At 35.6% G+C, this 12,481-nt stretch overlaps 2 pseudogenes; one reads left to right on the plus strand and one right to left on the minus strand.

Moving 5' to 3' along the window:
* Positions 1,099 to 2,046, plus strand: LOC106502921 (annotated as a pseudogene).
* LOC102177455 lies at positions 6,270 to 8,492 on the minus strand (annotated as a pseudogene).

The following is a 12,481-nucleotide window of genomic DNA, read 5'->3' on the forward strand; positions in this document are numbered from 1 at the left end:
CCTCAGAATAAAACAGAATGACTACATTAATACTTAAAAAAGAACTTATCTCAAAGAAAACAAGTGTATTACAGAAATTGTCAACTGACATGTTTTTCTTTCTTTCTTTCTTTCTTTTTTTTTGTGAGCAAAATTTGAGGTTGACATACTTCTAGATAGACAACATTGGAAGAAGTTTATTTTCACCAGCCTTGGCTCCCAGTGAGTATTATTCTCAAAATTAGAAGACTTTAGGTAGAATCAAATAAAATGGAGATATTTTCAGAAGAATATGTTCACTGATATCAGTTAAACTTTTCCCTAAGAAATGTCAAAATTTGTGGAATCAGAAATACAGAGTTGATGTAATCAGGGTCTGCAATCAATGCGCATGTTTAGAAACCCAATTATGGAAGAAATTACATTTTGAGTGATTAATTTGGAAAATATCACTATATTTGAAGATTAATATTAATATATGCTCTATAATTTTAACATAACCTACTGAAATATACTAAGGTTGAAATTTATATTTCATATTAAATATATTAGGAAAAAAGAACAGTACATGGTGCATTAAGACTATTCTATCATTGTTTATTATATGTGTATATATATTATATCTAACATTCTTTCACAGGTTTGCTAAAATCAATATTAATAAGAATATAGTATTGTTGGCATTCCTTCTGAGGTCAGTCTATCTTGGTAGAATTACAAATCCAACATTTAGGAGTTCTGACTCTGATTCAGTTACTTAAAATTTGTGCTCTTTTTCTCATATGAAGAATGGGACAAATGGTACTACGTATGTATAACCTCAGGGGAATTAAATGCTTTAATAATGAGAATCATTTAAAGCAGCATCAGCTATTCTAATTATTCAATATACTAGCTTTTACTATATTATATCGAAATATTTACTTACCTCTCTTTCTACATTTGGCCATCAACTAAGATTTTTTTATTCCAATTCCCTACATCCCTCATTATTACCACTTTCTAGAAACGTTAAACTAAACTAATTATATCATGATGTTTCTGAAAACACAATTTTTTGAAGTAATTCTTTCTATGTATCAATGCTGATTTCTCAACATTTTGGAGCATTTGAACACTATGGGCAGAAGGAATATCACACAGGTGTCTGACTTCATCCTCATGGGACTGACAGACTCTGAAGAGATCCGGCTGGTCCTCTTCACCCTCTTCCTCCTGATATACCTGATGACTGTGCTGGGGAATGTGGGGATGATCCTGATAATCCGCCTGGACCCCCAGCTTCACAGCCCCATGTATTTTTTCCTCAGTCACTTATCATTTCTTGACCTCAGTTACTCAAGTGTCATCACCCCTAAAACCTTAGCCAACTTACTGACTTCCAGCAAGTATGTTTCTTACCTGAACTGCTTCATGCAGCTGTCTTTCTTTGTCTTCTTGGGTGCCACTGAGTGTGTTCTTCTCTCCTCCATGGCCTAGGATCACTATGCAGCCATCTGCAGCCCTCTGCATTACCCCGTTGTTATGTCCACCAGGCGCTGCTGCTCTCTCGTCTTTGGATCCTATTTGATTGGCTTTATGGATACCTCTGTCAGTGTTCCGTGCATGAGTAGATTGCATTTCTGCAACTCAAATGAAATTTATCACTTTTACTGTGATGGAAGGGCAATTTTACCCCTGTCCTGCAGTGACACACGTGGCATTGAAATCATCATATTCATTTCTGCCGGTTCCACCCTACTGGTGTCTCTTATCACAATATCTGTGTCTTATTCGTCCATCCTGTTTACTATTCTGAAAATCACTTCCACTTCAGGGAAGCAGAAAGCCTTCTCTACCTGCGCCTCCCATCTCCTGGCAGTCACCATCTTCTATGGCACTATGATTTTCACTTACTTAAAACCAAGTAAGTCCTACTCTTTGGGAAAGGATCAAGTGGCTTCTGTTTTTTATACTATTGTCATCCCCATGCTGAATCCACTCATATACAGTCTTAGAAACAAGGAAGTGAAAAGTGCTCTCAGTAGAGTCATGCAGAAAAGAAAGGACTCCAAACAACTAAAATAAGAGTGATGTTAAATTTCAAAGCTCATTTTTTTTCATTCCTACATTGTGTTTCCTTGCTGTCTCTCCAGAAGCAAATAGAAGTTTTTATCTATTTATTCTGTTGAACCAGTGTTGCCTGACTAAATATAATATCTCATATTTCTAAGAATATGCCTTTATAAAACTATATTATAATTGGAAACCAATGAAGCATGTCAAACTGTGGTCTAAATACATACATTTTTAAGGGCAATTGATTTCATAAATGAACAAGTATACTTGCCAGCTTTTAAACTGTGTCACATATTCCAATGCATAATCCAACTTCACTGAATTTTATGATGAAACAGAGTTCAGTTTTGGGGACGATGATACTGATCTCAGAAATAATTTCCTTTACTTTATAGAGAAGCATTGTAGCAGAGTGATTATGAGCACTTGCTTTAGAACCAAACATTCCAGAAATTAGATTCTAGGCCTGCTGTTCTATAACTTATGTAACACTTTAAAAAAAAATCACTGAAAATATAAGCCTCAATTTTTTAAACTGCATTAGATAAATAACAATTCGAGGTCCATATAGTTACTATAAGGGGCTTCTCAGGTGGCTCAGTGGTAAACAATAGACAGGAGACAAGCTTTCCATCCCTGGGTCAGGAATATCGCCTGAAGAGGAAATGGCAACCCACTCCAGTGTTCTTGCCTAGAAAATTCCATGGATAGAGAAGCCTGGTGGGCTACGACTGAGCAACTAAATACACATGCACACGTAGTTACTGTAAAGATCAAATCAGTTCATTCATGTAAAGCTTTTAAGGCAGTACTAATAAATCCTGGCCCTTATCAGTAAAATACTGATATCCCTCATTTTCAGGGCACAATGTTTTCTTTTGATGAACATTCAGTTGTGTTTTAAGAATTATTTTTGGTTGATTTAATGGACAAACACACAAACATCTAAGGCAACACTCAACACCTCACAATTTTGGATTTAGAGTGGACAGTGTTAAATATTGGACAAAAATATTGAAAAATTTAAGGAAATAGAAAAGCCCTAGAAGCTATTAAGCATTTTGTATGTGTTCTTCTAGATTGACAGTTATGTATATATGTGTGTTTATGTACATAAGCAATATTTCTGACATTTCTTATGTTCTTTTTGACACTTTCTGTGTACATTTAAAAATATTATCTTTGATTATTCCTTTATCATTGAAATCTAAGATGGCTGTGTGTTTGATACATAAGATTCTCAGTTTGTAATTCTTTGGACATTAAATGTTAATGAATTCATCAAGTTAACATCTGCATGAAGTGCTATCATTTTGATGGCTCCCTTAAAATATTTATTGACTTTTAAGATATGTATTTATTTATATTGTAGTGTAATGGCTTTACAATGTTGTGTTAATTTCTGCTGTACAACAGAGTGAATCACTTATTATATATATATATATATCCCCTCACTCTTGAGTCTCCTTCCCTGCCTTCACTGTGCATGAATCATTGAGTAGAAATGAGAAGAATTGGGCAGTCATATTTAAATGTTTATTGAAAGGAAGCAAAGATATATTTTATGAAGTAATTTTAAAAGTATATATGTGTTTATAATATTTCTCTCCAAAAATATTATAAGCTCTTTGAGATAAGAATTTACTCAGTCATTTTGTGCTCTCCACAATATGTAGCAAATGTATCACTTATTTAACATGTAAATAAATGTTTTCTTTGCTTTTGTTTGCTGGTGAAAGTCCAGCAAATGATGAATTCATTAAATTGAAGGATTCTACTTCATTCAAGTTTACACCATGCTTTGGTGTTTGCACACTCCTTTGGCTTCCCAGGTGACGCTAGTGGTAAAGAACCTGCCTGCCAATGCAGGGGACGTACGAGACGTGGTAGGATCCCTGGGTCTGGAAGACTCCCTGGAGAGGGGATGGCAACTCACTCCAGTCTTCTTGCCTGGAGAATCCCGTGGACAGAGGTGCCTAGTGGGCTCTGTCCCAAAGGGTCCCAAAGAGGCAGACACAACTGAAGAGATTTAGCATGCACACACATGCATATTAGTGCTCAAAACATATTAACTTAGTTGAAAATTCTATTTCTGTAATTTTTTTTTCAAAAACATCTCTAATCATGTATAAAATATGGCCTAGTGATTAGCTGATAGATTTCTTTTCCAATTACCTTTTCCTTAGTAGTTAGGGTATGGAAATGAGTGTACACAGAATTATACTTCGTTCAAATGAGTTTAAATTTAAATTTAAATTTTAAATTTAAATCACTGGAGTCAAATGATTAGGACTTATACATCATGCATCACACACACACACACACACACACACACACACAGACAAACTCCTATAGAAATAATCAGTCTTCAGTCTTGAGAGTAGCTGAAGACAGTTCATGATAAAGGATCTGTATGGACATGGGTACATGTTTGGTTTTAAATTTTTAATTTTCTTCTGATCTATATCACTGGTGTCTGACTCCTACAAACTTCGTTTTACAATTAAATTTTTTACATTGTAAATCATTGTGACAACTGATTAAACAATAGTTGCATTATTTTAAGGACTTATTGAGGCTCCTGTCATTTTAAAATTAACATTTATTTATTATTCATTTATTTTTACTGTGATGGATGCTGTTGCTGTGCACGGACTTTCTTTAGCCCCTCCGCATGGTGAGTGGGGGCTCTTCTCTAGTTGTGGTGTGAGGGCTTCTGATTGCAGAGGCTTCTCTTGTTGAGGAGCACAGCCTCTGGGGGCGTGGGCTTCAGTAGTTGCAGCTCGTGTGCTCCAGAGCCCGGGCTCATTAGCTGTGGCACACTCATGGGCTTAATTTCTCCATGGCATGTGAGGTCATCCTGGACCAGGGATCAAACCAGTGTCCCCTGCATTGCAAAGCAGATTCTTAACCACTGGACCACCAAGGAACGTGGTGGTTTTAACTCATCTTTGATTATTTTTTTAACTCATCACTCATCTACCTTATTACTCCTATATATTTTATAGCATTAACTATACTACTGTTTTCACTCCTCACTTATCCACTTTATTAATCTTATATATGTATTTTTTTCCTTCTTAAGCACAGTATCGGATTTAGTATCTGACTCAGTTCTGATTCAAGATTTTTCATCACAGTCACTGAGAATAATTAAGCTAATTATATTCCCCTTTCCTTTTTTTCTCCACAAAGGATTTTCATTCATTCATTTTAACTACAATGTACATATTTTTTAAATTGTATGAAACAAAATTATTGTTGAAGCTTATTTGTATTTACTGTGTCTCTAATTATATAATTTTCATTTTCACTTGCATTAAATAGTCAACTGTAGGAAATTACAAAGATTTATATTTATTATCAATTAATCTCCATTTATGTGTTTGAATGTATCATTGCTATTATCTCTCATAGAGCAGAAAACATGCCACAATTTTCTTGTTAATCATAAGAAGCAGAAACTTGTTTGTCCAGATTTACGATTAAATGCCCAAATACATTTTTAAAAATGCTCTCTAGTGTAGTTTCCATCATTGTAGAATAAGGAGAGAAAGGAAAATATATGTGTATATATATTTTTTCTTCCTATATGAATATTACATACATATATTGCATAGTGAAATCTGTAATGACTTAGAGAATGAAATTATATCAATGAGTTAGAGAATGAAACTATGCTAAATCAAGTTCAGTTAGTTCATTGCTGAGTCATGTCTGACTCTTTGAAGCTCCATGGACTGTGCACGCCAGGCTTCCCTGTCCATCACCAACTCCCGAAGCTTGCTCAAACTCATGCCCATCAAATCAGTGATCCTTTCCAAATATCACATCCTCTGCGGTCCTCTTCTCTTCCCGCTTTCAATCTTTCCCAGCATCAGGGTCTTTACCAATGAGTCAGTTCTTCACATCAGGTGGCCAAAGTATTGGAATTTCACTTTAGCATCAGTACTTCCGATGAATATTCAGAACTGATTTCCTTTAGGATGGACTGCTTGGATCTCCTTGCAGTCCAAGGGACATATTTGATCATTTGATTCTCAAATTATACATATACTAGAAAGATTTCATATATTAGTTAATTTATACTTCAAACCAACTCATTTCAGTGGCAATATTTTATTGTCTTTATTTTCAGGGTTATAATCTTGTAACAAATCCAGTCATTTATAGCTCCACAGTTACTACCAAATGAACAGTATTATATGTTCATATTTACACAGTGTTTCCCTTCAACTCTGTCAAGATAAAACAGAAATTAGGACTCAAGGATTAAAAGCAACCCCAAAAAAGTCTGATCATCAAAACTGAATCCAGAGAAAGAAGTATTTATACTTCAGTTGATTTACACTGTCAATTTACAGAATACAGTGATCAAAACAATTGTTGACCTCTTCCTGCAGGAAATGGCAACCCACTCCAGTATTCTTTCCTGGAGAATCCCATGGACGGAGGAGCCTGGTGGGCTACAGTTCACGGGGTCACAAAGAGTCGGACATGACTGAGCAACTTCACTTCCTGAAGACAGAGTCAGGAACATATGTGTAAAGAATTAGTAATGTATGCAGTTAATAGTCTTTATGATCTTCACCAGGTATCCACAGTGAATGTCTATTATGATAACCAATCTAGCCTAAAGAGAAAATATGTGCTATAATTTCACTCTCTCCTAATATAAATGTGACTATCGCTATATGTGTCTTCTATCTGATTTTCTGAGACCCATTGTAACCACCATTATCCATCATGAGTAATGTTAGATTTCCCTGATGGTAAATGTTCTGTAAGTGCTGAATCTAGGCTTATTTTCCCAAACACAGAAAACTGGATTTACTCACTCTTCTATCCATCCATCTGATCCATTCATCCATTTATTCACTATATATATATATATACATATATACACACAAGTGCCCTACACCTAGCTGCATAGGTTTTGGAAAAATCAACCGAGATACATATTCCCAGTTGCTAAGGACTTTCTCATAAGGATAGGTTGACAGACAAATCAACAAATACCTTCAATATTACTTGATAAAGAACATAACAAATCAATGTGCAAAGAGCAATTATTATTTTAATTCAGAAATGTTTCATAGAGCAGAATTTTGGCAAGTAAATTTTTGTAAGAGAAGATAAAATCATTTTACAGTATGGAGGATGAAAAGTTATTTTTATTTCTGAAAGGCCAGAAATGTTTAAAATATTTGACATATGGGGTGATATACAGCTGATTGTCAGATTGGAAGGATAGGCTATGCCTTAAATATTCTTAAATAACTTTAATTCCTATTCATTTGAAAGTCCAGTTTCTGTCCAATAGCTTTCTGAGGGTTTTTTTTTTTTTTGCCTATGCTTTTTTATTTTTTATTTTTTTAATATAAATTTATTTATTTTAATTGGAGGTTAATTACTTTATAATATTGTATTGGTTTTGCCATGCATCAACATGAATCCACCACAAGCATACACGTGTTTCCCATCCTGAACCTCCCTCCCTCCTCCCTCCCCGTACCATCTCTCTGGGTCGTCCCAGTGCACCAGCCCCAAGAATCCAGTATCTTTTTACATCTTTGTCTCTGAAGCTGTAGATTATTGGATCAAACATGGGGAAAACAACAGTATAAAACGCTGCAACTACTTTGTCAGTGTCCGGGGAGTAGCTGATAGTGGGACGCAAATACATAAACAGGAGTGTTCCGTAGAATAAGCTGATTGCCAAGAGATGGGAGGCACAGGTAGAGAACGTTCTGCTTCTTCCACCTGAGGACTTGATGCTCAAAACAGTGAGGAGGACACAGAAGTACAAGATAAAGATGACCACAAAAGCACTGGTCTGGATGAAGCCACACAAGGCAAAGAGCAGAAGCTCGTTGATGTAGGTGTCTGTGTAGGATAAAGCCAGGAGAGGCGAGATATCACAGAAAAAATGGTTGATGATATTGGAGCCACAAAATGGCAGCCTGAATGTGAGGCCGACATGGACCAGTGAAGTCACACCCCCACTGAAGTACACCAACACAATGCAGCAGACACAGACCCTCCCAGACACAAGAGCAGAATAGAGCAGTGGACTGCAGATGGCTGCATAGTGGTCATAGGCCATTGCTGCCAGGATACGGCACTCAGCATCAGCAAACAACCAAAGAAAACACCTGTAGTGCACAACCAGAGAGGGAAATGCTTTTCTTGGATGCTAAGAAATTTGCCAGCATTTTAGGAAGGATTGCTGTTGAACAGCTGATGTCTAAGAAAGACAAGTTGCTGAGAAAATAATACATGGGGGTTTGAAGGCTTGAATTGATATTAACTAGAATTATTAAACCTACATTTCCCACCACAGTTAGTGTATAGACTATGAGAAATATCAAGAATAGTGTGACTCTGAGAGGTAGATAATCTGTGAATCCAACAAGTAGGAACTCAGTCTGCATGGTACAATTATTCTCCAACATCTTCTTGGTTTTCTTGTCTTTCTCATCTGAAATAGATGGCATCAGAACACATGAATTGATTTGAGTGATTGATTAACAAAGGATACTTTCATTCTTCCTTCTAAAGAGGCAAAGATAAGGATAATAAAATCACCGCTAAAGCATTTTCTGTGATGTTTTGGCTTGCTTTCTTTTTTTGTCACTTTATTTAAAAAATAATTAAAATTTTAATTGATGCTAGAGAATGTTATTCAGGTACGATGCTTCAAGAGGCAGTGACCCTTTAACAACTGTGCACTTTAAGATATGGTACTAATTCCTTTCAAGATGAAAGAGAATGAATTTGGTTGAGTTGATAAGTCCTGGTTGAACCAGAAGAGCTGGCAAAGTCCTTATAGGCCAACCCCTATTTTTCAGATCCTAAAATCATATTCTTTCATGTACAGGAAAGTATAGCTGAGAAAAATTCTATGGAGAATGCTCCCACAGATAAACTGGATAAATCTACAGAATATCTGTGATCTCGGGAGGTAGCTTAAAATAACAGATAAGAGCATAGCAGTTATGTAAGAGGTGACTGGGTTGAAATCTTAGCTTTGCTACATATGAAATATATACTAACTGGTTATATGATCTTGATAAAGTCATTTAACCACTCTGTGATGATTAGAGGGAAAACAGGTAGATATTTGTAAAACACTTACATAACTGGTACATAATACACATTAACGTATCTTTTACTTTTAATTGCTTATTCAGTAGGTTGAAATGCCCAGACAATTGTCTCAAAATTCATCTTATCTTTTTAAAATTTTATTTATTGAATTTAATTGGCAGATAATTACTTTACAATAATGTGATGGTTTTTGCCATACATCAGCATGAATCAGCCATAGGTATACATGTTTCCTCTCATCCTGAACCCCTCTCCCAACAAAATTCCTCTTATCTTTGACATAATGGGTGCAGGATCTGCCTTCTCTTAAAAATAAGAGCCATTGTGTATGTGTGTGTGTTCTATACAAGCAAGTTGCTTGTTTCAGTAAATCCTTTATGCATGCATATAATTGTTGCTTTCCTTTCCCTAGGTTTACGCCTCTTTCTTGACTCTGCGGATATAATGGTGTCTGGTGTGAGGTCACAGGAACATTCTTTTGAGAGACAACCGTGTCTCTGTATTTATTAATGAACTTCTAAACTGAGACTATAATGGGAAAATGTATTATATAGGCAGAAGGAGAAATTATCAAGTGAAATAACCTTAGGAGGAATGTCAGTGAAAAATACAGTGAGATGGAATATCTTGCAGGCAGTTAAAGATATGTAATGTTGGAAATGGCTTACGTCAGTAACACTATGGTGAGTGAGAAGAGAAATGAATAACGGGGATCTATTCTCTGTTATGTGTGGGAATGAGGTAATTCTCCCTGCTCCAACAATATGACCTGCAGTCTTCTAGAGGATAGAGTCTTCATCAGGAACGAGATCTTTAAAAGGAAAAACTTGATTGAAAAAAGATGAATTCAAACTCTTAAATGAGAAAAATAATAATGTATTTATGTTGCACAAATGTAATTTCTATGCTTATAATATTCAGATTCTTATCCTTAACTCTTTGGCTTCCTTTTTTTAATGAATCAATTCAATAATCACGAAAAGGACTTTCTTGAATTTTCTCGTCTGTGCATGTGTGTGTGACTCTCCAACAGCCTGTGTCCTGTTTGATTTGATATCACTGGGACAAAAGAGGCCCCCAAAATAAAGAGGAAAAAGCAAGTGTCTGGAGACCTGGACTCTAATCCTGGTTCTACTACTTTAAATTATTTTATTGTTCTTCATGTCATCATATCTTTATTTATACAATCAAACCTACTGTATTTATTTTTACACTTGTCATCTAAAGCAATATATATATATATATTCAAGAACTTCATAATAGCTTAATAAACTTTTATACTTGTTTACAGATTATTAGTAGGAACTGCTGAATCAGGCAAGTTTGTTAAAACAGGAAACAACAAATGAACAGACATGCAGCAATAAAAATGTTGTAAACTCTCACCAAACATAAATGGAGTATAACTGCCACTACCAATGAAACAACCAAGGCAAACTATAACTGGTTTTCTTGAACAGTTTTAATTCAGGTTTACTATGAACTGGAGTCGATATATGCACTGTGATACCTAGTTATTTGCATTAAAGATGATACTGATGGTGGTGAAAGCAATCAACAATAGTTAAATTTATCAATACATTGTCCAATCATTTGGCACGCGTCATTTCATTGAAACCTCATGTTATTCTATGGATAGATATTTTTCTATCTTTACAAGTGATAAAACTGAAGCATAGAAATGTGATTAAATTTTCAGAGTATATATTGACAGAATCCTATTCTCACTTCTTAACCAAAGTACTATGGTGGATCTGATGTTGAAATATTTTTTACTGCTGTAGGAATTTTATGATATATCATTTGAATATAGAATATCAGTGTGGTAAAGAACCTCAGCCATCATCTGAGGTTCTTATATTTCAGATGCATTCAACATGTGGCATGTCCGCTAGTGACTTGAATGAGTGTATCATATCAAAAAACAGGTTATGAGATCAAAGACTGATTTTTCTTCCCTAAGTCCCCATGAAAATTGAAAAACTGTCTAGACAGTTTCTGTAGTCAGTTGTTGAATGGGAGACTGAGCATCCCACAACAATTTCACTTCCTTTGAAGGATTCATCTCATACTACTTTGAACTGAGATCTTGATTAATCTAACATAAGCTGAGCCCCACTGATTCCCAAGGAGATCTTATGTGACAAAGCTACTTCTAAAAACTGCCCATGGGTGGATTTTCATTTTGCTCTTCTGCTTAAAGTATCAAATGTACAGTTGCCCTCTCTCTCCTTTTCAGATTGTGTTGTACTGCAGTAATTAAACACACACAGGATATGGAGTTAGGCAATATTTAGTTTAACCTCAGATGTGACATTGGATGTTCTATAAGTCATTGAACTTCTCTACACCTAAATTTCTTTATTTCATTTAATTAGCATAATACATGTGTGCTTGCTAAGTCACTTCAATTGTCTGACTCTGCGCAACCCTGTGGACTATATAGCCCACCAGGTTCCTCTATCCATGGGACTCTCTGGGCAAGAATACTGAAGTAGTTTGCTATTTCCTCCTCCAGGGGATCTTCCTGACCCAGGGATTGAACCCAACTATCTTATACCATAAAATTGAAATCAGGATTAAATTGGAAAACTTATGACACTTTACGGGCTTGTTATATTATAGATGCATGAAATAATAAATGCATTATTATTAGTATTAATACTATTGTGATTACTTAATCATTCAATATCTGACTTCAGTTGGCAATTACAGGGACAAGCATAAAAGAGTTACACTATATGTTAATATGTGTATATTCTCATAGATGCTGAGGTTTGTCTTATTGATAAAATTTGGCTTATTTAATTTAGCTATGGAGTAGGAAATGGCAACCCATTCCAATATTCCTGCCTGGAAAACTCAATGGACAGCAGAGCCTGGCAAGTTATAGCCCATGGGGTCGCAGAGTTGGATATGACTGAGCACACACACCTAATTTAGCTAACTCGATTAATTAGATTATTGGATTTCTCAAGATTTCCAAAAGAGCCATACTCATATTCCTCATCATGGAAATAGGAGCACAATGAATCAGTCAGTGGCTTTTGGAAGGTGCCATGGGGAAGGTCAGGTCAGATTATACTCCACCTTCCCCCCGTCCACTCCTCTAGCCCACATACATACACAACCTGAGAAAACCCTGCAGAGTCAAGGAAGGCAACTGTATCTTTGCTACATCCACACCACACTAATGCTTCAGGGAATCTGTCACCTAATTCTAATATTTATTTTGTGCAAGAGGCTGATATCAGATTTTTACACATGGATCTTATGAGGGATAAATATTTATATTCTCATTTGAGACAAGTGGGATATTATCCCAAGATAATTC

The sequence above is a fragment of the Capra hircus genome, chromosome 15 (assembly GCF_001704415.2).
Source record: "Capra hircus breed San Clemente chromosome 15, ASM170441v1, whole genome shotgun sequence".
NCBI lineage: Eukaryota > Metazoa > Chordata > Mammalia > Artiodactyla > Bovidae > Capra > Capra hircus.